Raw genomic sequence first — 23,748 nt, forward strand, 5'->3', positions numbered from 1 at the left:
TTTATTTTTGAGAGAGAGAGAGAGGGACAGAGACAGAGGGAGACAGAGAATCCCTAGCAGGCTCTGCACTGAGTGCTGGCCTCGAACTCATGAACAGTGAGATCAAGGCCTGAGCCAGAATCTAGAGTTGGACATTTAACCAACTGAGCCCCCCAGGCACCCCTATTATTCTTTCTTTTTTTTACATCCAAGTTAGTTAGCATATATGCAACAATGATTTTAAGAGTAGATTCCTTAATGCCCCTAACCCACTTAGCCCATCCCCCCCACAATCCCTCCAGTAACCCTCTGTTTGTTCTCTTTATTTGAGTCTCCTTTGTTTTGTCCCCTTCCCTGTTTTTATATTAGTTTTGCTTCCCTTCCCTTATGTTCATCTGTTTTGTATCCTGAAGTCCTCATATAAGTGAAGTCATATGATACTTGTCTTTCTCTGACTAACTTCACTTAGCATTATACCCTGTAGTTACATCCATGTAGTTGCAAATGTTAAGATTTCATTCTTTCTGATTGCTGAGTAATACTCCATTGTATATATATACCACATCTTCTTTATCCATTCATCTGTCGATGGACATTTGGGCTACTGTGGCTATTGTCGATAGTGCTGCTATAAACATTGGGGTTCATGTGCCCCTTTGAAACAGGAACCTGTATCCCTTGGATAAATAACCATTAGTGCAGTTGCTGGGTCACCCTGTTATTCTTGATTTGGCTAAGGATTCTAGTTTTCTGAAATTTCCTTTGTAAATTCTGCATATGGAGAGCAAGCTGCATGCCCGCTTTGGTATTTGGTATAGAACGTATCAGTAGCTCTGAGTGAAGATTAGAACTGAAGCAGGAAGAGCCCTATTTTAACATCCTGTGACACAGAGAACTGGAATAGAGAACATCTACAAATGAAAAAGAAAGAGCCAACCCAGATTTTTTTTTTAATTGGCAAAGGATGTGAACAGGCAAGTCAAAAAGATGAACCTTCTAGGGCAATGAACATTGCAAAGATGCTGAGGATGAGGCATTTCCCATCCTGCTCCCAGAGGTCAGGGCAGCCGTTGTCTCTCTTCTTTGGGGGAGTTTCTTTCACGGTGCCATGTGTCAGAAATTCCTTTCTCATTCCTCCTGGGAGCTCTGGGATCCTGGTGCAAGTGGGACTCCTGATGGCCCTGAGTCCCTAGAAGGAGCCCCCCTGTCCTGCCCCAGGACACATAGGAAGCTTTCCCCCTCCATCTCCCATCTTTGTGTGCCTGTCTGTAGCTCGTTGGCATCTTGTGGATCCCCTCACTTGCAGAGAAGAAGGAATAAACCTTCTACTTTTTGCAAATTGCATTCTTCCAAGGCCATTTCAGAATTCATAATTGGGTCACATGTGTCAAAAATACCCAGAGCTTCAAATTGTAATGGGGTTTCCTTTGGAAGCAGCGCTACATTTCTTGGACTCTCCGTGTGTTTTTTAGGTCCCTAAAGGATTGGCTTCTGTTAGAGGATTTTTGTTTATTTTATTTGGGAAGTTATAATCATTATCAAAGCCATTCTGAGTCTTTCATAATGTGTGTCTCAAAAACTTGTAGTAGGACTTCAGTGTGTCCTGGCTGTCAGAACCAGATCCCGATTCCCGGGGCTTGTCCTGGGGGGCTGCCTTCTCACCTCTGGCCTGAGGAAAATGAGGGCCGCCTGCCAGAGTGATGGAGGCAGCTGTGGCAAGAACAAGGACTCTGATCTCAGAGTCCAACTCCAAAGCATTATCTTGCCTTGATTTTAAAGACATCTGCCTACTGGAGTGGACATGAGGATGGCATAACAGAATAAGTACGTGTAAGTCTAGGGGCTTACAAATGCAAACTTTTCTAATACAGAGCACGGCCAGCCATAGCTTCTTAAAAGTCAGTTCTCTTTTTCTCCATCATTAAAGTGAGCTCAGATGCAGGAGAGTTTTGAGAAACAAGCAAGTAGAAGCAGAGCAACCACGTAAGTGTATCCCGTGCCCTTGGAGTCATTATTCCATGCAAAGGCTAGGGCCATTTTTTCACTCTGTTGTAAACAGGTGGAACAAGGTGTTGGCTGTCATGTTTATACCTGATATCACAAGACTTTCCCACATTATTTTAGTCTCTGTAAACCTAGGGATTTTTTTCCTTACCATTAAATTTTTTGGTTATGAAACCATGATTCCAAAGCTGAAACTGTATAATCGGTGTATAAGTGCGTGCCAACCCCTTACCTCCCCTACCAGGTTGCCTGCTTCTAATCATTCTATTTGTTGGTGATTTGCGTTCTAGTGCTTTAAACATCTTTTTTAATGTTTGTTTATTTTTTAGAGAGAGAGCCAGAGCATGAGCAGAGGTGGGGCAGAGAGAGAGGGAGACACAGAATTGAAGCAGGCTCTAGGCTCTGAGCTGCCAGCACAGAGCCTGATATTGGGCTCAAACTCACAGGCCATGAGATCATGATCTGACCAAAGTCAGACGCTTAACCGACTGCCACCTTCAGGCGCCTTCCAGTGCTTATATAATTAGTATTTTCTCCTTAGAGTTTTCCTTATTGCTTTTTATGGCAATGCATGGCTATATTTTAGTTCATTCAATCAGTTTTCTAAACAATGGACATTTAAGTTCTTTTCAATTTTATGATATTACAAATAAAGCCATGGGACACCTGGGTGGCTCTGTCAATTAAGCGTCTGACTTTTTTTTTTTTTAATTTTTGTAATGCTTATTTTATTTTTGAGAGAGAGACCACGTGAGCAGGGGAGGGACAGAGAGAAAGGGAGACACAGAATCTGAATCAAGCTCCAGGCTCTGAGCTGTCAGCACAGAGCCCAACATGGTCTCCAACCCACGAACCATGAGATCATGACCTGAGCCAAAGTCGGACACTCACTTAACTGACTGAGCCACGCAGGTGCCCCATGCATCTGACTCTTGATCTCAGCTCAGGTCTTGATCTCAGGGTCATGAGTTCAAAGCCCCTCATTAAGCTCCCCATTGGACACAAAGCCTACTTGAAAAATAAGTAAAGCCACAATGAATGACCTGTGTAAATGTGATTTTTATTGGTTACAGAATATGCATAAATTCACCCGTCCATCACTTTTCAAAATTTGCCTCAAACCCTGTCCTCTGTATTCCTGCTCTGAATTCTCTCTGCCACATTGTGAATTATGGGGACACAGCCCAAGTCTCCCCTACCCTGAACTTGAAGCCTCAGCATGGGCTCTCTCTCTCATGGTTAGTCTCAGCTTCCTAGGGTCTCAAATTGGTTCTTTCCCAGCTCTCACCTCCTCCTGTGGACCCAGATAGGAATGCCTGCAGGGTCCCACTCATCTCCCCACCCCCTTGCCTAGCTTCTTTCTGAAATAATTTGAAGAGTTTCTATCACAGTTTGTTACTGTTTTTTCTTACTTGCTTTTTAAATTATTTATATGAAAACTTCAAACAAGAAAAGAGAAGGAATAAGAGAGTGAAAACCCAATATCTTCCCTCATCTAGATTTAAAAATTGCTAACATTTGGCTGTATTTGATTTATCAGTGTATAATTTTCCCAAGTTATTTTAAAGAAAATTAAAGACATCATTATGCTTCACATCTAAATACTTCTGATACAACCCAAAAAGTAAGGACACTCTCCAAAATAAACATCATTACATACCTTTCAATAATAAACAATACAGGGGCACCTGGGTGGCTGGGTCGATTAAGCGTCAGACTTCGGCTCAGGTCATGATCTCACAGTTCTGGGTTCGAGCCCCACTTCAGGCTCTGTGCTGACAGCTCAGAGCCTGGAGCCTGCTTCAGATTCTGTGTCTCCCTCTCTCTCTCTGCCCCTCCCCCACTCACATTCTGTCTCTGTCTCTCTCTAACATTAAAAACAATGTTAATAATAATAATAATACCTTTTTTAAAGTAGACTAATTTCCTAGGGTTTTTTTTTTTTGACTGAGAAAATATATTTATTCTCTTTGGGGTTGTGGGCAGACATCTAGTTTCAGAACTTCTGGAATTGTTTCATGGTACCAGTGGCCTTTGTGACTTTGAATATATTGAAGCACACAGTCTTGATCAAGGGCCAGCACTTGCCCACTATGACAGTGTCACCAATCTAGACATCCCTGAAGCAGGGGGCAGGTGCACAGACACACACTTACTGTGTTTCTCACAATGGTTATACTTTCAGATGCGGTGGACAGTGGTCCATTGCATTTTCATCTTGGTCACCACTGCAGACAGAATCTGCCCTCAGCTGGAGATACCATCAGTAAAGGAGCATTTCTTGTCAATATCAAGTGCCCTCAATGGCCTCCTTGGGCGTCTTCAAACCCAGACTGATGTTTCTGTAGTATCACAGGAGCTTCTCCTGCTAGTTTCTCCGAGCAGGATCCTCTTCTTATTTTGAAAGATGATTGGCTGCTTTTGGTAGGTAACACTCAGTCTGAATGTCCGCCTTCTTCCCAGCCACATGGATAAAGGAAGGTCCCTAGTTTCTAACATGCTGTATTTATTCAAATTTCACTAGTTGTTCCAAAAATATCTTATATAATTTGGTTTTTTAATCAGGATCCAACCAAATACCACAGACTGCATATGGCTATTAGGTCTTTTTTATTTAAAGTGGGTTCCCCCTCATAGTCCTGTTTGTCATCAAACTGACTCATAGAGACTTGGCCAGTTATCTTGTGACATGTCTCACATCCTTGGTTTGTCTGTTTATTCATTATGTCATTGACCTTGTTCCTTAATGCCATGTTTTTTTTTGTTTTTTTTAAGTTTTGTTCATTCCATGTAGTTTCCGTTGGTTTTGATCTCTTTCCCAACAGAGGCTTTCCTCTAATGATCCTAGGCTGATTGGAATCCCTGCCAATTGCTGATTATTTACCTTACTGTGGGTCTTGTCCTTATCGGCTGGGTCCTATCGATGTCCCCTGATGTCAGTGAGTCTCATTCCCTGAGAAGATGCATCCAATTTCCTGCTTGGAGAGTGTACACCTGGGAGCCAGTGGGAAAAGGAGTTTGGGCTTTCAATATTCAACACATAAACGTCTTTCAGTTACCCTGTGTTCCAGCTGAAAACCTGGGTCTTGTTTCTCAGACCAGAGACCCTCTATTCTCTCCAGATAATAGACCTCTAGTTTTCAGCTAGGGTAGCGGGGAGACGACCACCACCGAGAAAAGGAGATGTGAGGGTCTAAATGCTTTTTTAAAAAGCAATCTCTGGGGGCACTTGGGTGGATCAGTCAGTTAAGCGTTGGACTTCAGCTGAGGTCGTGATCTCATGGCTTGTGGATTTGAGTCCCGTGTTGGGCTCTGTGCTGACAGCTCAGAGCCTGGAACCTGCTTCAGATTCTGTGTCTTCCTCTTTCTCTCTCTGTCTCTCTCTGCACCTCTCCTGCTCATACTCCTTCTCTCTCTCTTTCTTAAAAATAAACATTTTAAAAAATTAAAGAAAATTAGTCTCTACATCCAACATGGGTCTGGAACTCACGACCCTGAGATCTATGCTCTACCAGCTGAGCCAGCCAGGCGCCCCTCCAACTGTTTTCGAAACAGTCTTTCCACCAATTCTTGCTTTTGGCTCCACCTTCACCTTTTTTACCCACAGTACCTGCTGGCCCAATCCCTGAGTGTTTGGGAGTGTGCGGTAAAAGACATTCCTGTTTGTGTGTGTGTTTCATACCTCCTGGCTTATATTTCAACTTTCTTGGAAATGCTTAATCACTCAGCCCTTCCCCGTCTGCTTTCTGGCTTCCAAAATACCCCTCTTCTGTCTCTTCTTGGCCCTTGCAGGTTTGCAGCCTTTCCAAATTCCTTTACTCATGCTTTATCGGAGGAGGAAGAGGGAGCAGGAGTAATACATGGATCTACCCACCAGCTTTATCCAGTCTTTGGTTTAGGGAAATACTTAATTGGGATGGTGAGCATTTTGGTTGCAGAAGACCCTGGGTATTCAGATGTAGGTGAGGGCAATGCGAAGAAGATGCCAAATTGCCCAGCATTGCACTGAGGAGGATTTTGAGAGAACTCTGCAATGACTGGAGCTCCAGCAGTTATCTGGTGTTATGAAGTAACCTTCAGTGGGGAACAGAGAGGAATCTGACTCTATAATACCATGAAGCTCCCATTCCAGTTCTGTACTATTTACGTCTGGACTTTTTTTTCCTTTAATGTACATAAGAAAATTCTTTGTTTTTTTTCTTTCCCCTCTGCTTTATCATAATAATCACTTAATCACATGCCAAGTACTGGTCTAAGTGCTTGGCTTATATACTAATTTAATTTGTATACCAGCCTTATAAAGTCAGTACTATTACTGTCCCTGTTTGACACTAGCGATGAAGCACAAAGAGATTAACTAACTTGCCTGAAGCCACATAGCTAGTAAAGGCCAGGAAACTAGGCAGTTTGGTCTTGTAAGCACTGCGCTCTGTTACCTAAGCACGACCAAATCCAGTCCTCACCAACACAGTTGTGCAGCGTCACCCCGGAATCTGCCTCCCACCACAGTTACACGGTATTGGTGACTTTTCAGAATTCCTGGCGAATGATCTATAAGATACCAGGCAGTAAGCACACCCCTGCCCACCCCTGGACCCCCCGAGTGACCTGTCCCCTGACACTGAAGGGAGTGTAGAGGATTTCAGAGCCACAGGTCTATGAGCGGCTGTGGTACAAGCAAAAGCCTGAGAAGCAGAGAGCACAGGAAGGACCCAGTGATGTCACAGGGCAGCGGGGTGTGGGCAGCAGCTCAGACAAAGAGCGAATGGCAGACAAGGCCCCTTTACCCAAACACATTTCCAACATTTCAAAGCATTTCCTCAGGACAGATTCCCAGGCATAGGCTTTTGTACATCTTGACTTCATTTGAATGGAACTGATGAAAGAATTCGTTAGCCAATTTCAGATGCTCGCTCAGTAGAAATAAAGAGATCCTCCTAGATTCCGCTATATCCCTGGTAGATAAATTAGAGGCCAAATTTTAAGATACTAATAAGAGAGCCTGGCACCATGAAACCATCTTTATTGATTGAATTAATCAAGACAGGCGACATATAAGTACCGCGCGCTAACCGATTGCGCCACTGGAGCTCCTAGACAGGCGACATAAAGTGTTAAAAGGGAGATGAGAGTGCCTGGGTAGCTCAGTCAGGTAAGCATCCCACTCTTGATTTTGGCTCCAGTCTTGATCCCAGGGTTATAAGATGGAGCCTTATGTCAGGCTCGGAGCTGGGAGTGGAGCCTGCTTAAGATTCTCTCTCTCTCTCTCTCTCTCTCTCTCTCTCTCTCTCTCCCTCCCACCCCATCACATTCTCTCTAAATAGAAGATAGGTAGGTAGATAGATAGATAGACAGATAAGAGAGATGAATGTGTGCTAGACATTAACTCCTTTGATTAATGAGGAGGCCGGGAGGTGCAGCCTTCCCAGGAAGCTATTGGAAGAAATTTGCCTATTCTTTTTATTGCCTAATCTCTCCGCAACTTGCAATTCCAGTCCTTAGTCCCCAGGTTGATTTTAAACAAGCCAACCTCAAGGACACCTTTGCATGCTAGAAGGTGCTTAGGGCAGAGTTTGAGCTCATGCTAGTTAACTGTGATCTGTGGGGGCTGTGAGTCAGTTTGCCCTTGGTCCTTAGGCAGCGCGCAGGGGCTTGCCTCCTGGTCACAGAAGTAAGGAGAGTCGAGGAGGTTGGTCTCCTTGGGGGACTCGGTGAGGAGGCTTTGGGATCAATAGCACCATCTTAGAGATGTACTTTTCTGTTTTTTCCCCTCGCATTCTTAATAAAGACACACAATATAATGAGGCACGTGGGTCCTGCATTTGGAATGCAAATCTGGCTTGCTGAGCCACAGCTCCTGGCAGAGCTGCCTGGGAGGAAACAGTTGTAGCAGCTCTCACCAGTAGAGTCCTTCTAGAAGATTCCCCAGGAGAAACACAAGCTCGGTCCCATAGCACGTCCCCTCTGGAAAGGGGTGGTGGCGATGGCCTGGGGGAAATCCTAAGCCAAAGCCAGACTGCCTAAAGACTGTCACTTGCTAAAAGTGTCCAAATTGGACTTTCAGAGAAAATGAGAGGAAATGAAAATATAAGTGAAGCAATGATGGTTTCAGATAGATTTGGAGCTTGGGAGAGAAGTCCTATGAATGCTGGCCTGAGGATTGTTCTAACAGCTCACTAAATATTGGTTAAGTTTTTGAATCACCTAAGAGAAACAGTCTCTCTAAGGAAAGAACAAAGACTTTCAAATAGACAGTTCTGAGAAAGGCACAGAGCTGCTTCGCGGGATCAAAACGGCCTTATTCAGGGGAGTCTGATAAACAACCCAGCAGCCTTTTCTTCTCAGCTTTCATTTTCTCCCTTCTGATCATTCCTATATTTCATGACTTCTAGTTCCTTCATTCACTTTTACCCCTGGGGATAGGGTCACAGAGCAATCAGGGATAGATCCAGGAACAGAATATTAAAGGTGCCATCCATGTTCGGCATTAAAGGCAAAGAACATCATAGAGCCCTGGAAAATGAAGCAAATCATTCACCCAGGTCGGCTCGGAATAGATCATTCCTCAGGCTCTGCACCCACCATTTGTAAACGAATCCAGAGCTTTTCTATAGGAGCTTAAAAGATTTTATTCCTAATCCGTTCCCCCTCGCCCTAGAGCTTTAGAAATATGGCTCTGTAATTTAATGATTACAGGAGATGAACAAAAGAATGAACTAAATAAGATAGCATCAGCTCGCCTCATAATCAAGAGTCAATTTTTCCAAATATAGAGCAAAATCCAATTGTGATGCTGTTGTTTGTGATTCCTGCCTAACAGTGACATGAGAGACCCTGTGGGAACACATGCATGACCTTTTCTACATAAAGAGCCTTCCCCCTTGGCATTTTACAGAGTTTAGGGAGATAAACCTCAATGGTCAATTTCTCTAAATCACCCTCACTGCCTTGTGTAGCAGTAACTTTGCTGATGGAACAAGCATAGGCTGAACGACACATACCCTGAAGCAATGAACAATAACTACTACTTAGCATTAGAGGCAGCAAGCTCCCAAAACACTCGGGGATTTTCCTGTGGGTGATCAAAAGTAAGTTAAAAAGTGTATGTATACCACATCTTCTTTATCCATTCATCTGTCGAGGGACACTTGAGCTGCTTCCATAATTTGGCTGTTGTAAATGCTGCATGATGCCACACAAAACACAACGCAGTATAACAAACAAACAAACAAAACCCCACAATGTGGTGTGCTGGGTTAAATCCTGGGATAATAGGAGTACCTTAGCAGAAAAGCTGGTGAAAGTGAGAACTAAGTCTGCAGTTGAGTGAAGAGTAAGGTACCAGCATTAAGTTCTTGGATTTGACAGATGCACCATGGTTTGGTAATACGTTAGGCAGCCCTAGGAGAAACTGGGTAATGGGCATAAAACTCTGTTCTCCTTACTATCATTGCAACTTTTCTGTAGATAGAAATTTATTCCAAAATAAAAAGTTTATGTCAAAAAAAAAGTGAGGCTACGTTTTCCTTTGCTACTGGTGGAAATATAAATGAATGCAGGTGTTCTGACACTGCTCATCAAAGGCTTTAGAGGGGCACCCTGGTGGCTCAGTTGCTTAAGCGTCCGACTCTTGGTTTCAGCTCAGATCATAATCTTATGGTTTCGTGAGTTCCAGCCTCATGTTGGGCTCTGCGCTGGCAGCTGGGAGCCTGCTTGAGATTCTCTCTCTCCCTCTCTCTCTGCCCTTTCTGCATTCATGCTGTGTCCCTCTCAAAATAAATAATTTAAAAAATTTTATAATTAAAAAAAGGCTTTAGAAGTGTCCAGGCCCATTGACAGAGACCTTCATTCCCAGGAATCTGTCCTAAGGAAACAGTCAAAGCTGTTCATCTCAGCACTGTTTGTAATGGAGAAAGTTGGCTGCAAACTAAAAGGCTAAAATTGGGACCCTAGGAACTATGATGTGGCCATGCAGAGGAATACGCGGAGTTACTAAAATCCATGGTAGGGGAAGTAAATTTGATGATGTGGAAAGACTGTCACCATATATTGTTGAGTGAAAATAGCCAGCCACAAACTATTCTGCATGATATTATGTTTTTTTCTCTCTTAATCTATGAGTTTAGGAGAATAGTAAGAGGTACGCCAAAGGATAAAGAGTGGTTTTCTCAGGACAAGTGAGATTGTGGGTGCTATGGACTGAACTGTGTCCCCTTTAATTCATTTGTTGAAGCTCTAAACTCCCAACATGACTGTATTTGGAGATAGGGTCTTTCTGGAGGCAATTAGAGGTAAGTGAAGTCATAAGGGAGGGGTCCTAATTCTACCTATCGAATTAGACCTTATAAGAAGAAGAGAGATGTCACTTGCACGTGCATCAGGTGAACACGGAGATAGAAGGCAGCTGTCCACGAGCCAAGAAGAAAACTCTCACCAGAACCCGACCATACTGGCACCCTGATCTCAGACTTTCAGCCCCCAGAACTGTGAGAAAGTAAATGTCTATTGTTTGTGGCACCCAGTCTGTGGTATTTTGTTATGGCGGCCTGAGCAGACTAAGACAGTGGGTATTCTAGGGCTTTTTAAATTTTTGCTCTCTGCTTTTCTGTAGTGGATACAAATTGCTTTATTATTTGGAGGACAAAGAATGTGAATGAACATTGTGTTTTAAGGGTTTCACTTTACCAATGACAGAAGGAAACGCAGCTCCCTGGGTCTCTTTCAGGAATAGTCTGTGATCATTTCCTCATGGAATCAACCTGCAGTCAGGCTCTTCATGCCCTACTCTTGATCTCGGGGTTGTGAGTTGGAGCCCTGCGTTGGGTGTAGAGATTATTTTAAAATAAAATCTTCAAATAAGAGGTGGTTCAGTCAGGTGAGGGTCTGACTTCAGCTCAGGTCATGATCTCACAGTTCATGAGTTTGAGCCCCGCATTGGGCTAACTGCTGTCAGCACAGATCCCGCTTTGGATCCTCTGTCCCCCTCACTTTCTCTGCCCCTCCTCTGCTTGCACGCTCTCTCTCAAAAATAAATAAACCTTTAAAAATAAATAAAACACGTATCTGGATATATTAACTCATTTGACTATCATAGAAGTAAGCAAGCAGGTAGTATCACACCCCGTGGGTGAAGTTTGGGGAGGTTACCTGACTTGACAGGGCCACATGTCTAGTGGAGGGGCAGCCAGGACCAGGACCTGGGCCTCTTGACTCCAAGACCAGCGCCCATCTCTGCTATCAGTTACTACCAGTCCAGCTCTTTCTTTTGTCGCAGTCCTGGGCCATCTCCTAAGTAGGATTCAGAGAGCTGACTCAGTCCTCCAGAGTCCCACCCTGGGGCAAATTCTGGTCCTCATAAATTTCATATTGGAGACAGAAAGACATTACATTCCTCCACTTCTGTGCCAATCATGACCTCTTTCTGAAAACTCAGAGGCTGTGCAAACTTTGATGGAGGTTCAAGCAAGCAGCCTTGACTTACCCTGTGCATCTACGTGGCTTCAAGGTGAAACCTAGATGCTGGGCTCCAGAAGCAAGGTGGCACTTTCTGAAAGTGACCCCGCTGGAGCTGGAAAAGTCAGGACCCATCAGCGTTAGGATCTAGCTTCCGATCTCTTTATGTACGTGTTCTACATCGGCAAGTAGGAGCTTTGATAAATATCTTTACGTTCTCTTGGAGATTTTGTACGTTTTATATTAGTGAATGAGCAGTGGCAGACATAGGTGTTATTTTCTAGATTTTTGTAAAAATATTTATTTTTAAAGTTTATTTACTTTGAAAGAGACAGAGATAGCATGAGTGAGGGAAGGGCAGAGACAGAGGAGAGAGCAAGAGAATCCCAAGCAGGCTCTGTTCTGGCGGTACAGAGCCCAACATGGGGCTCCAATTCACAAACCTGGGAGATCATGACCTGAGTGCAAACCAAGAGTTGGAGGCTTAACTGACTAAGCCATCCAGGTGCCCCAATGTTTATTTATTTTTGAGACAGAGAGAGCGTGCATGCAGGGAAGGGGCACATAGAGAGGGAGAGAGAGGATCTGAAGTGGGCTCCACAATGACAGCAGAGAGCCTGTCTCAGGGCTCTACTCACAAACCATGACCTGAGCTGAAGTCAAACGCTTAATGGACTAAGCCACCCAGGCGTCCCTATTTTCTATGTTCTTTTTTTTTATGCTTTTTATTTATTTTTGAGAGACAGACAGAGAGAGCGTGAGCAGGGGAGGGTCAGAGAGAGAGGGAAATACAGAATCTAAAGCGGGTTCCAGGCTCTGAGCTAGCTGTCAGCACAGAGCCCGGTGTGGGGCTTAAACCCACAAGCTGTGAGATCATGACCTGAGCCGAAGCCGATGGTCAACTGACTGAGCCACCCAGGCACCCCATTCTAGGTTCTTTTTTTTTTTTTAATGTTTTATTTAATTTTGAGACAGAGAGATTCAGAGCATGAGCAGGAAGGGGCAGAGAGAGAGGGAGACACAGAATCTGAAGCAGGCTTCAGGCTCTGAGCTGTCTGCACAGAGCCCGATGTGGGGCTAGAACCCACGAAGGTGAGATCATGACCTGGGCCGAAGTCGGAGGCCTAACCGACTGAGCCACCCAGGTGCCCCTAGGTTCTTAATGATCAGAGAATTAAACAAAAATTTAGGTGACTAAATGACAAAACCAGTAAGAGTTTGTATTGGCATGGCGATTGCTACTACCCTCTTTGACAATGGAAGTTTAAAAAATCAGTTTACTTATAAGGTAGGGAAATAAAGCCACTGTCCTCTCTGTATATTCAGTTGTCGTATCAGTGCTTGAAATGTGCAGGGCATTGCACTAGGCTTACAGGAAATGCAAAGCTGAACACGAAAATAATACCTGTTCTCAAGATATGAGTAGTCCACTGGGGAAGATAGACATGTAAACACATCGTTACCCAGGGCAGTCAGGTTTCAATCCTGGATGGTGGTTGGAAATGTGAGGGACATTATTTTAACTGTCATCATCGCTGGGGATCATCTCTGACACTTGGGCAGATCCAGGGATACTGAACATCCTACAGTCTCGGGAAGTGTCCTGTACAACACAAACTTATCTGGCTCAAAATGCTGAGTGTCGCCAGGGAGGATCTGGTGCAGGAACAACCCAGGGCTGGGTGGAGAGGCTGAAGCTCCCAAAGAGAGGGTACTGAGCTAATGCCTACAGGTGTGTGGGGGGTTGTTCTGACAGGCACAGATGGGCACAGGGATGTCATAGATGGAGGGGGCAAGGTGAGCCAACACCAGATGTGAGAACACACAGGGCACAGTCTTAGGATGACCGATCATTCAAGGTTTGGGGAGTAGAGATAAGACTGGAAACAGTAAGTCTTGGAGCGCCATGCTAAGAAATTTGGATTCTGTTACCTGATTGGTGGGTAGGTCCCAGAAGGAAGGTCATACACAAGACAAGGAACAAGGGCAAAACTTAGTCAGAAGGATGAATCTGGGAGCAATGTGCGGGATGGGGCGGAGAGAGCTGCCCCACCGTTTGGGGGTCTGCTACTTAGTTTACTTCACCTGTCTTAGCCTCGGAATTCTCATCTACAAAATACCTAGCATACAAATTGCTTTAAGGTTTAAGGGAGACATTATGTATAGCGCCCAGCACACGTTGGTAACAGTGGTCGTTATCGTTTGTGGCTTCAGGTTTATTGGTTTCTGCAGCCACCACTACCAGCTGCTGAGCCCTAAAGCTGACGTAGATATGCAAATTTGTGTGTGTTGGCACAAAGATGTGTGAGCCACTGGTGAAAGGGATGGTCCTGGTCTCTCCCCCTTGACCTTCCTCCCAAGGGGGAAATAGGGGAGACAGAGCTGCAGCCCACAGCCATGTCCCTGTCTCCAAACGGGCTGTCCCTAAATTACAAAGGTGATCTTGGGGTGGTTCAGGACCTCAGAGGTCAACTTACACCCCTGAGTGAAATTCAGACCTGCTGTCACGCAGCAGAGCAGTGTGATCGGAGTTGGGACTGACCCAGACATCAGAGCCCCTGGCACTCATTTCCTTCTTACTGTTGCTCTTGGGGTGAGGAGAAAGAGAGCTGGTGGCCCGGTGGTGACCCTCTCCCTGCCTTACTCCTTATGGCTGGAAGGTGAGAAGTCCTCAGCAGGAGGAGGGGGACGCCTCAGTCAGAGGGAGCAAGAGTATCGGACAGAGGTCCTCCCTTCTAAAACTGTCTGTGGCTGCTCAACATGGGCAGACATGCAGACGTGGACTCCATTTCTTCAGCATGGCCTCCATGCCCCCCTAGTGGCCTGTCTTGCAGACACAGCCCATCTCTGCTCTCAGCACACCCCTGCTGGCTTTCCTTGAAACCTTCCTGCACTCTGCTGACGCTAGAACTTTCTGTCTTATGTTCCCGTGTCATTCTCCCTACGGAAATCCTGTGTATCTCAGTCCAGCTCAGCCTCCAGGATGCCTTCCTCTGTCCTTGCTTTGGGAAGGGCTCCCTCTGCTGCCTCGGAGCAATTGGCCATGGCCTGGCCAGGCCAGCCTCATGTCACAGTGGGTTGACGAGCACCTGCCACTGGTCTCTCAGGCTCTTTGTTCCTCAAGAGCGAGGATCGGTCTTTGCTCAGCATCCCAAAGGCAGCCCTTGTTCATTTTGGCATTCCCGGGGCCCACCTCAGTGCCTTGCAGATCCTTGGTAATGATTAATACTTCTTCACCGGGATTACATTTTTCTCTACTCCACCGCATGGCACTTAGTAACTGGCCAACAAATCTTTGTTGACTTGATTTGAGGACTGAATAAGGAAGGACTAGCACTGGGGAGGCATTTGTTCCCCCAATTATCTACAGAGACCCGAAGTTATAAACATCAACTGGCAGATGACCCATGTGTCCCAGCTTCCTGGGGAGTGGCAGGGGGTGGCCTTGTTGACTACCACATTCCAGAGACTGGAAAGGATGGCACCCTGCAGAGCTGGGGGGAGGCAGGTGGGCAGGATAGAGGAAAGGAGGCTTGGAGAAGCACCAGCTGATATATTTTTGGAAAAGAAGCCAGCATTCAGCTTGGGCTTTGCAACAGACTCTTCCAACATTTTCTCTCATAAGCGCCGGTCATAGAATCATTAATGCCGCTTTTTAAAACTTAGACAGTCTCTTTTACCTGAGCAATCTTGAGGCTTGAGGACCAGTAATCTGATGGCTTGGGAGGTTACTCTGATAACTTTATTTTTGCAAAATGAAAGAAAATGGCCCCGTTGTTGTTGTCATTAAACCAGTAGGTGGTTTTTAGATAATTACACAGTAGGCTCAGAGCTCCAGCTCCAGCTCCCTTAGAGCAAACCTCCGCGGCTGCTCTGCTCTGGGGGTCTAAGAGCTGGTGACCAGATCTTCAAGAAGAAAGCAACGTTGTGGCATGCCTGTGCCAAACTCTCAGGCCTTTGCCCTTCCCCGAGACTGTCCCCTGAGAGTCCCTGAGGAGGAAGGGTTTAGGAGGGTGACTGATTAACCCACTGTGGAACTCTGTGCAGGTCCTCACCCAAAGTGTCAGGGCTGCAAATACTTTGGGTGCTGTTTCCATATGCAGCCCTTTACTGGTTCCCCTTGGACCACCTGCATGGCTGGCCGGGATTCTGGGTTTATGAAACCAAGAGGAGTTACCCAAAGCTCAGTGGTTTTAGGCTCCATTTATCCTACCAATCTGTCCCTCACTGGCAGTGAGGGGAAAGAAACGTGCTTAGGTCACCAAGAAGTGACTATAGGCCAGAGAAGGGGCTTGAGGTCTGGGAGGGGATTTGAGGGGGCAGGAAACTTCCAGCCTTGGTTTCTCGTAAGCACAAACCTGTTAAAGTTGACCTTTAAACACAGCCACCTGTGGGGCGCCAGGGTGGCTCAGTTGGTTAAGCATCTGACTTCAGCTCAGGTCACGCATGATCTCGTAGTTCACGGGTTCAGGCCCCGGGTCGAGCTCTGTGCTGACAGCTCAGAGCCTGGAGCCTGCTTCAGATTCTGTGTCTCCCTCTCTCTGACCCTCCCCTGCTCACACTGTCTCCTTTCTCTCAAAAAAAATAAATAAATAAATAAATAAAAATACACACAGCCACCTGATTTCCAGGCCCAACGGCCTTCTCCCATACAAAGCTTGCCATGATCTGTGCAGCTGCGTCCCTCACGGCTGTTGGGAAAAAGTCATCTGTTCTAAAAGAAAAATCCTGTTTTGAAGACTGCAGTGAATCCCACCACCCAGGGTGGGTGTCGTAGAAAAAACACGGGTCTTTGGGCTCTGTTTAGGCCGTTAACTTAACGGCGCTGGTGCTTGGAAGGTCTGCTGAGGATAAGCGTTACCCTGTACAGAAACATTCACGACCGAAAACACGTTCTTGTGTTCTGAGTAATGGTCATTTGAAGTAACGTGTGTGTTTTCACCCTTCCAGTTGTTGTGAATATTATTTAGCCTCCTTTGGAAAAGTGGTTACAGCCCCGAGAAGCTGGAGGAACGACAGACTTTCTCTTTCCTCCCAATCAGATCGGATTTTAGAGTGAGTTTGCACAAATTCAGGACTGGTACCCGGCCACTGCTGCTAGAAGATAATTAGGAGATAATGTCAGTGGCAGACAAGGTTGTCAGAGCAGAGTGGTTTCCTGCTGCTCTCTGAGTGCTGAGTGTGGATGGAGAGGGAGGGAGCAGAATCCTTAGTGGAAATAAATGTGGAGGAAAAGCCAATGATTCCTTTGCTGCTAAGGAGATGAGTGTCTTGCAGCAAAATACTCTGCCGACAGCATACCTCACCAAGTGCCCGTGGCGCCCCTGCTCCCTGCACTCCCTTACGAAGACGTGGGCAGAGGCGGGTGTCACCGATTATCACAACGCACAGCTGAGATAAGGAGGCAGCTAATTGAATTTAATTCACTGAGGAGGCAACCAATTTTGTGCCGAAGCTTAACTTCTGGATGGTAAATATTTTGCGCTCGGTACTCATTTCCCGAACACTGAATGGCAATTGTTTCTGCAAGACAGACTGTTCAGTCAAAGGGCAGAATGGTGGGCATTCGGGGAACATCTGGCAGGGGACCCCAGGCCTGGCCTTTAGCCCAGGTCAGTGGGTTGGCCAGTTCACCCCGTTGTCAGGGCCTGCTGCCTGAGGGTCACATGCATGACAGGGACCAGGGTCTGTGAGGCAACCTTTGTGATGAGGCCCTAGATCCAAATTTAGATTTGCCAAATAAACACAAATGCAACCCTCCCACTCCACTGTATGTGACAGCTAGTAGGACATTTGGAGTGTGTGTGTCGCTTACTTAACGGAAAAACTGTTTCTTGAGGTTTTGGATAATGTGTGATACCATGTAGTCCTTTCCTTTCTTAAAAAAAATGTTTATTTATTTTTGAGAGAGAAAGAGAGAAAACGTGAGTGGGGGAGGGGCAGAGAGCAAAAGAGGGAGACAGAGAATCTGAAACAGGCTCTAGGCTCTGAGCTGTCAGCACAGAGCCAAATGTGGGGCTCAAATCCACAAACTGTGAGGTCATGACCTGAGCTGAAGTCGGATGCTTAACCGACTGAGCCACCCAGGTGCCCCAATACCATGCATTCCTAAACTTTGTCACCACTGATCTATGGTCACCAGTTGGCTGTTTCCTCTGGGTGGAGATTATTTGTTTCCTCTCCCCTTTACTCTCTGTTTCATTCCCACCCTTATTTGTTTTATTTCAGAGCTGACCTGGTATCACACATCTTCCCCCTGATTCACATTTCATCTCTGAGTACTCTGCACAGTGCTTGGCCCATCATGGATACTCAACAAGAATTTGTGGAATGAATAAGTGAAAACAAAAACAAAACCTGTTCTATGTTTTCCTTTTTCTCTTCAAGGAACTAGACAGAAGAGGTGACTGCAGTGCCTTTGGGTTGTGAGGGTTAGTGTGTGATCCATGAACCCCTATGTACCAAACCTGGGGAGCCTCAGGGAGGGTGGTTACTCTTCACTTGCACCTGGGAGCAGCTGTCTTGTCATCATGGACCCCAAGGGGTGGCATTCCACTGCCAAAGAGCCTGGCAGTTCACTGGAGTTCCTCATACTCTGAAGGGTCCTGTCACTTATGACAACTAGCTTGATGGCATTTTTCTTCATGGCTCACACTCAAGAACCAAGGAATGAATGCAGATACTCACATAGACCAGTCCCAGTACGGGGTAGTCACTGTCCGAAAACAGTCAGATAAGGTCCGACTTCGGGTCAGGTCATGATCTCACAGTTTGTGTGTTCAAGCCCCACGTTGGGCACTGTGCTGACAGCTCAGAGCCTGGAGCCTGCCTGCTTTGGATTCTGTGTCTTTCTCTCTCTCTCTCTCTGCCCCTAGCTCACTCACATTCTGTCTCTCTCAAAAATAAATAAACATTAAAAAAAGGGATGGGGGCACTTGGGTGGCTCGGTCAATTGAACATCTGACGTTGGCTCAGGTCATGATCTCTCGGTTCGTGGGTTCAAGCCCTGCGTCAGGCACTGTGCTGACAGCTCAGAGCCTGTCGCCTGCTTCGAATTCTGTGTCTCCTTCTCTCTCTGACCCTCCCCCACTTGCAGTCTGTCTGTGTGTCTCAAAAATGAATGAACGTTAAAAAAAAACAAACCTTTTTTTCAAAACAGATAAAACAAAATTAATTATAGCAAGAAAACAAAAGAAAAAAGTTTATTCTCTTAGAATGAACTTCATGAATTTATAATGACTGAGATTTATTTTCCTTTGAGAAGAAACACTTATCAGAGATGGACTGTGATGAACCAAGCTTGGAAAGTGATAACTGCATAGTGATTGTGGCCCAGCCAGCGGGGGAGAGAAAAGAGGGGAATTTAGTTGGCCACAGTCAGAAATGTCAGGGAGATGTTTTCTGTACAGCTGTCAGCCAGGCGAATCAAGGTGGCAGCTGCCTTGGAAGCTGAAAAACAGTCATTCTCCAGGGGTCCAACGTGGACCTTAAAGGGTAGAGAACATATATTTCCTGCAATTATTTATATTTTTTACAAAATGGAAGGTGTAGAGAATGTATATTTCCTGCAATTATTTATATTTTTTTAGAAAATGGAAATATCCCTCTTTCTAATAAAACTTTATAAAATGTAGTTATTTATTTATTTACTTATTTATTTAAGATTTAAATTTTTAGGTCATCTCTGTATCCATTGTGGGGCTTGGAACACACATCCTCGAGATCAAGAGTCACATGCCCCACTGACTGAGCCAAACCAGGCACCCCATAAAATTTAAAAGTATTATAAAAGTAAAATAAAATTGGAGATGTATATCCATGAATCTACCTTGTAGTAATGACCACTTTGCATGGATGCTGGTTGGTCCTGCCATATCCCACTGGAGCTCCCCGCAGGTGGCCAAAAAACAGATCTCATATGCACAACCAAGCAAGGGGCAATGAATGTCTCCATCTGTGTGTCTGTGTGGGGTAATTCTTTTTTTTTTTAATGTTTATTTATTTTTGAAAGAGAGAGAGCATGAGTTGGGGAAGAGGCAGAAAGAAAGAGGGAAATACAGAATCCAAAGCACGCTCCAGGCTTTGAGCTGTCAGCAGAGCCCGACCTGGGGCTCAAACCCACGAACCGTGAGATCATGGGCTGAGCTGAAGTCAGCCTCTTAACCGACTGAGCCACCCAGGCGCCCCTGTGTGGGGTAATCTGAGGGCCTCAGAAGGTAGAGCCCTGGGTGCCCCCAGCGCGCGTCCACATGCCCTTGATGTAGTCTCATTACTCTCTCTGTACTTCCTAAGGGCATCTCTCAGATAACACGCTTGCACCCAAATGCTTGCCTCACTGAGGGTGTGGGGAGCCCTACTGCATGCACAACCACCTCCTGGGTTTACACTGTCTGTACCCAAACACAGGGAAGGGCCATGGCTTGGGGCACTCCTGCCTTTCTGCCTCATTTTTTTCTCTCCTCCCCAAGCCTCCCTGGCCCTTGCCTCTCTGTTCTTTCTGCTGCTCAGCTCTCTGGTCCAGAGCCCATCCCTCTTCCCATGGAGTCACATTTCCACCCAGCACGTTTTCTTGTTTATTTTGGTAATATAAGTATACTGCAGAGGCACGCCCTAATTTATAGCTCAGTATGTACGTATTTAATCATCGTTCGCTCAAGCACACGTGTCGATCATCGTATCAAGCACAGGGCAGACCAGAGGAATAGGTCTTGTGTCTATCCCCAAGGCAAAGGAGTAGGAAGACGGAGACAGACATTTATGAAATAGGTACAGTATGGTATGCTAAGTGCTATGATAGACCTTGGGGAAGAGAGTTAGAGTTAGGAACTTAGAGTGCAACAATGTAATGCTTGTTCGTTTCCAGGCAGATACAATAGGTTGAATAAAGGCACCCCAAAGATGTCCATATCTGAACCCCCAGAACCTGTGAATGTATTGCTTTACATGGTAAAAGAGACTGCAGGAATAATTAAATCACACAACTTGAGAAGGAAGATTAACCTGGATTATCCAAGTGGGGCCACCGTAATTACACAAGTCCTTGTAAGAGGGAAGTAGAAATGTGAGACTCAGAGAAAGATTTAAAGCTGTCACACTGCTATCTTTTACGACAGAGGAAGGGGCTGTGGACCAAAGAATGAAGGCATCCTCGAGAATATGGAAAAGGAACCAGCTCTGCCAACAGCATGATGTTAGTCCCGTGGAACTGATTTGGACTTCTGGTTCCCAGAATTATGGGTAAATTTGTATTGCTTTAAGTGACTAAATGTATAGTAATTTGCTATAACACTAACAGGAAACTAATGCAGCAGGTTAACTGTCACCAGATAAAATATAAGACACCCAGTCAAATTTGAATTTCAGATAAATAATAGTTTTTTTAAAGGACTTTCTTTTTCTTTTTTTCTTTTTTTTTTTAATGTGCATTCATTTTCGAGAAAGAGAGACAGACAGAGCATGAGTGGGGGAGGAGCTGAGGGAGAGGGAAACAGAATCTGAAGCAGGTTTCAGGCTCTGAGCTGTTAGCATGGATCCTGATATGGGGCTTGAACTGATGAACCGAGAGATCATGACCTGAGCTGAAGTTGTACACTTAACCAACTGAGCCACCCAGGCACCTCATGACTTTCTTTCTTTTTTTTTTTTTTTTTTATGTTTTATGTATTTTTGAGACATGGTGCAAGTGGGGGCAGAGAGAGGCAGAGGATCTGAAGCTGGCCCTACATTGACAGCAGTGAGCTCGAGGCAGCGCTTGAACTCACAAACCTGTGAGATCATGATCTGAGCCAAAGTTGGACACTCAGCTGTCTGAGCCCCCCAGGAACCCCAACAATGAATAATTTTTTAATACAATTTTTAATATATTTTTGGGTGTAAGTATGTCCCGTGCAATATTTGGGATATACTTATACTGAAAAATTATTAGTAATTTATCTGAACTTCAAATTTAACAGCGTGTTTTATATTACTATTTGTTACACCTGGCCATCCCACCAGTAGCTGAGTTGGAGGGTGGCCTCATCGAGGGTAGGTCTGGGTGTGCAGGCCTTCTGGGACCCAGCATCAGGTTCCCAACCCCTTGGAAAACTGAGCCCTCCTTTTCCTCAGCTACCTCCAGCGTCCTGGTCCTCTAAGCCCAGCCACAGAGGTCTGGATGTGGCAAATTCTGGTTTTTCCGCATCAGCCCTGGGGAGAAGGCTCCGCCTGCTCTAGGAGAGCCATAGCGCTCCCAGCAGAGTGCTGGGACTAGACTGGTGCGTGACTTTCACAGTCCGCTGGCCCAATGAATACATCCCTGAGCAGCCAGCAAGTCTGTGAGGAGACATCGTCATAGTCATCTTTGTGGCTTAAGAACAAATTTAAACAACAGAATAACGTTTTTGCCTATCAAATTGGCTAACATTTATGGGTGCCTAGGTCGTCCCAGGCACTTTGAGAGGGATTCCCTGATGTAGCACCCGCAGCAACCTTTGCTGCCGGTTCTGTCATCCTCATTTCTGATAGGGAGTGAGGCTCAGCGACGCCAAGCAGGTGGTGTAGCCATGAGGCGGGAGCAGGGCTGAGGCCCCACATGCCAGCCTGCCCTCTTCCCACACACCCTGCGGGTAGAGGGGCTGGAGGAATGGCTGCGGCCTTTCTGAAAGGTAAGTCAACAATACCTTGTAACAAAATTTAGACACATACCCTCACCAACCCAGAGTTGCTCATCAATATGGGCCTAGTAAAATAAATTATGTCAGGGGGGTCTGGGTGGCCCAGTCAGTAAAGCATCCAACTTCAGCTCAGGTCACGATGTCACGGTACATGGATTCAAGACCTGCATCAGGCTCTGTGCTGATAGCTTGGAGCCTGCAACCTGCTTCAGATTCTGTTTCTCCCTCTCTCAGCCCCTCTCCTGCTCATGCTTTGTCTCTCTCTCTCTCAAAAATAAATAAACATCAAAAAAATTTTTAAATAAATTATGTCACATTCATGAAAAGGGTGAGTACATGAGTGCATACACACATGCGTGTGTGTGTGTGTGTGTGTGTGTGTGTGTGTGTGTGTGTGTATGTAAAGAGAGGCCATGATGACATAGGGGCATTGATGAGAAGATAGAAAATTCTAGAACAGTGTAACATTTTATTTAAGTAAAGTATCCATCTATATTTATACTATATTTTAGCTAGACTTTCTACTTATATTTATCTATCTATATTTTCTATACATTTTATATCTAATCACAAAATCTGTAATGAATATGTATTTATTTTTGAAGTCCAAACATTAGCATATTTGAGTCTCTCTGAACTTTGGCTCCTTCCCCCCCAGGCAGAGTCCTCTCCCACCTCACAGCCCTGACTCATTTTGCCTTAGGGCCTGGAACACTGCTGTCCCCAGGACCTGGAGTGCAGTCTGCCCTCCTCTCCTCTCATACCCATTGAATTGTCCTTTTCCTTCAAGGTCAGCTCAGTATCCACCCACTACTGCTGTCGTTCCTCCGGAGAGGTTCCCAAACTCGCAGGTTCTGGGCAATCTTGTCTCAAAAGCACCTACATCACAATTTTGCACTTTTGCAAAGCCTTCTGTGGTACTCTCACTGTGTCTTGTGTAAGCATCAACAGACTGCAAATATCTCGAAAGCAGATGTAGTTCTTACACTCCTGTGGACTTCTCTTCAGCTTCCTAGCAAACCCCAGGGCAGGTGCTGGCCATTGCTGAACAGAGAGGCAGAAACATAGTCAAGAGCTACTTCTACTGTGCCCTTGCCAGATAGGATGTAACAAAGCAGTAGAGAGGTCTCTCGTAAAGATTTATGGTTTGCATCTCTTGGTCTATATTCCTTGAATCTATTAACTTATAAAGTTAAAGATAATTGCAAATGTTACCAAGGATGTTTTTTAAAAGAGTATTTTCGGGGCGCCTGGGTGGCTCAGTTGGTTAAGCATCCAACTTCGGCTCAGGTCATGATCTCACAGTTTGTGAGATTTAGCCCAATGTTGGGCTCTGCACTGCCAGCTCAGAGCCTGGAACCTGCTTCAGATTCTGTGTCTTCCTCTTTCCCTGCCCCTTCCCTTGCTTATGCTCTGTCTCTCTCTCCCAAAAATAAATAAACATTTTTGGGGCGCTTGGGTGGCTCAGTCGGTTAAGCCTCCGGCTTCGGCTCAGGTCAGATCTCACGTTCGTGGGTTCGAGCCCCGCGTCAGGCTCTGTGCTGACAGCTAGCTCAGAGCCTGGAGCCTGCTTCTGGTTCTGTGTCTCCTTCTCTCTCTGCCCCTCCCCCTCTCATGCTCTGTCTCTCTCTGTATCAAAAATAAATAAAACATTAAAAAA

The 23,748-nt window shown here is 45.5% G+C and overlaps 1 pseudogene; it reads right to left on the minus strand.

The window, feature by feature from the left end:
• Positions 1–3,979: 3,979 nt before the first annotated feature.
• LOC115290719 overlaps positions 3,980–23,748 on the minus strand; it is a 25,590-nt pseudogene continuing 5,821 nt past the window's right edge.

This window comes from Suricata suricatta, chromosome 4 (assembly GCF_006229205.1).
Source record: "Suricata suricatta isolate VVHF042 chromosome 4, meerkat_22Aug2017_6uvM2_HiC, whole genome shotgun sequence".
Lineage (NCBI taxonomy): Eukaryota > Metazoa > Chordata > Mammalia > Carnivora > Herpestidae > Suricata > Suricata suricatta.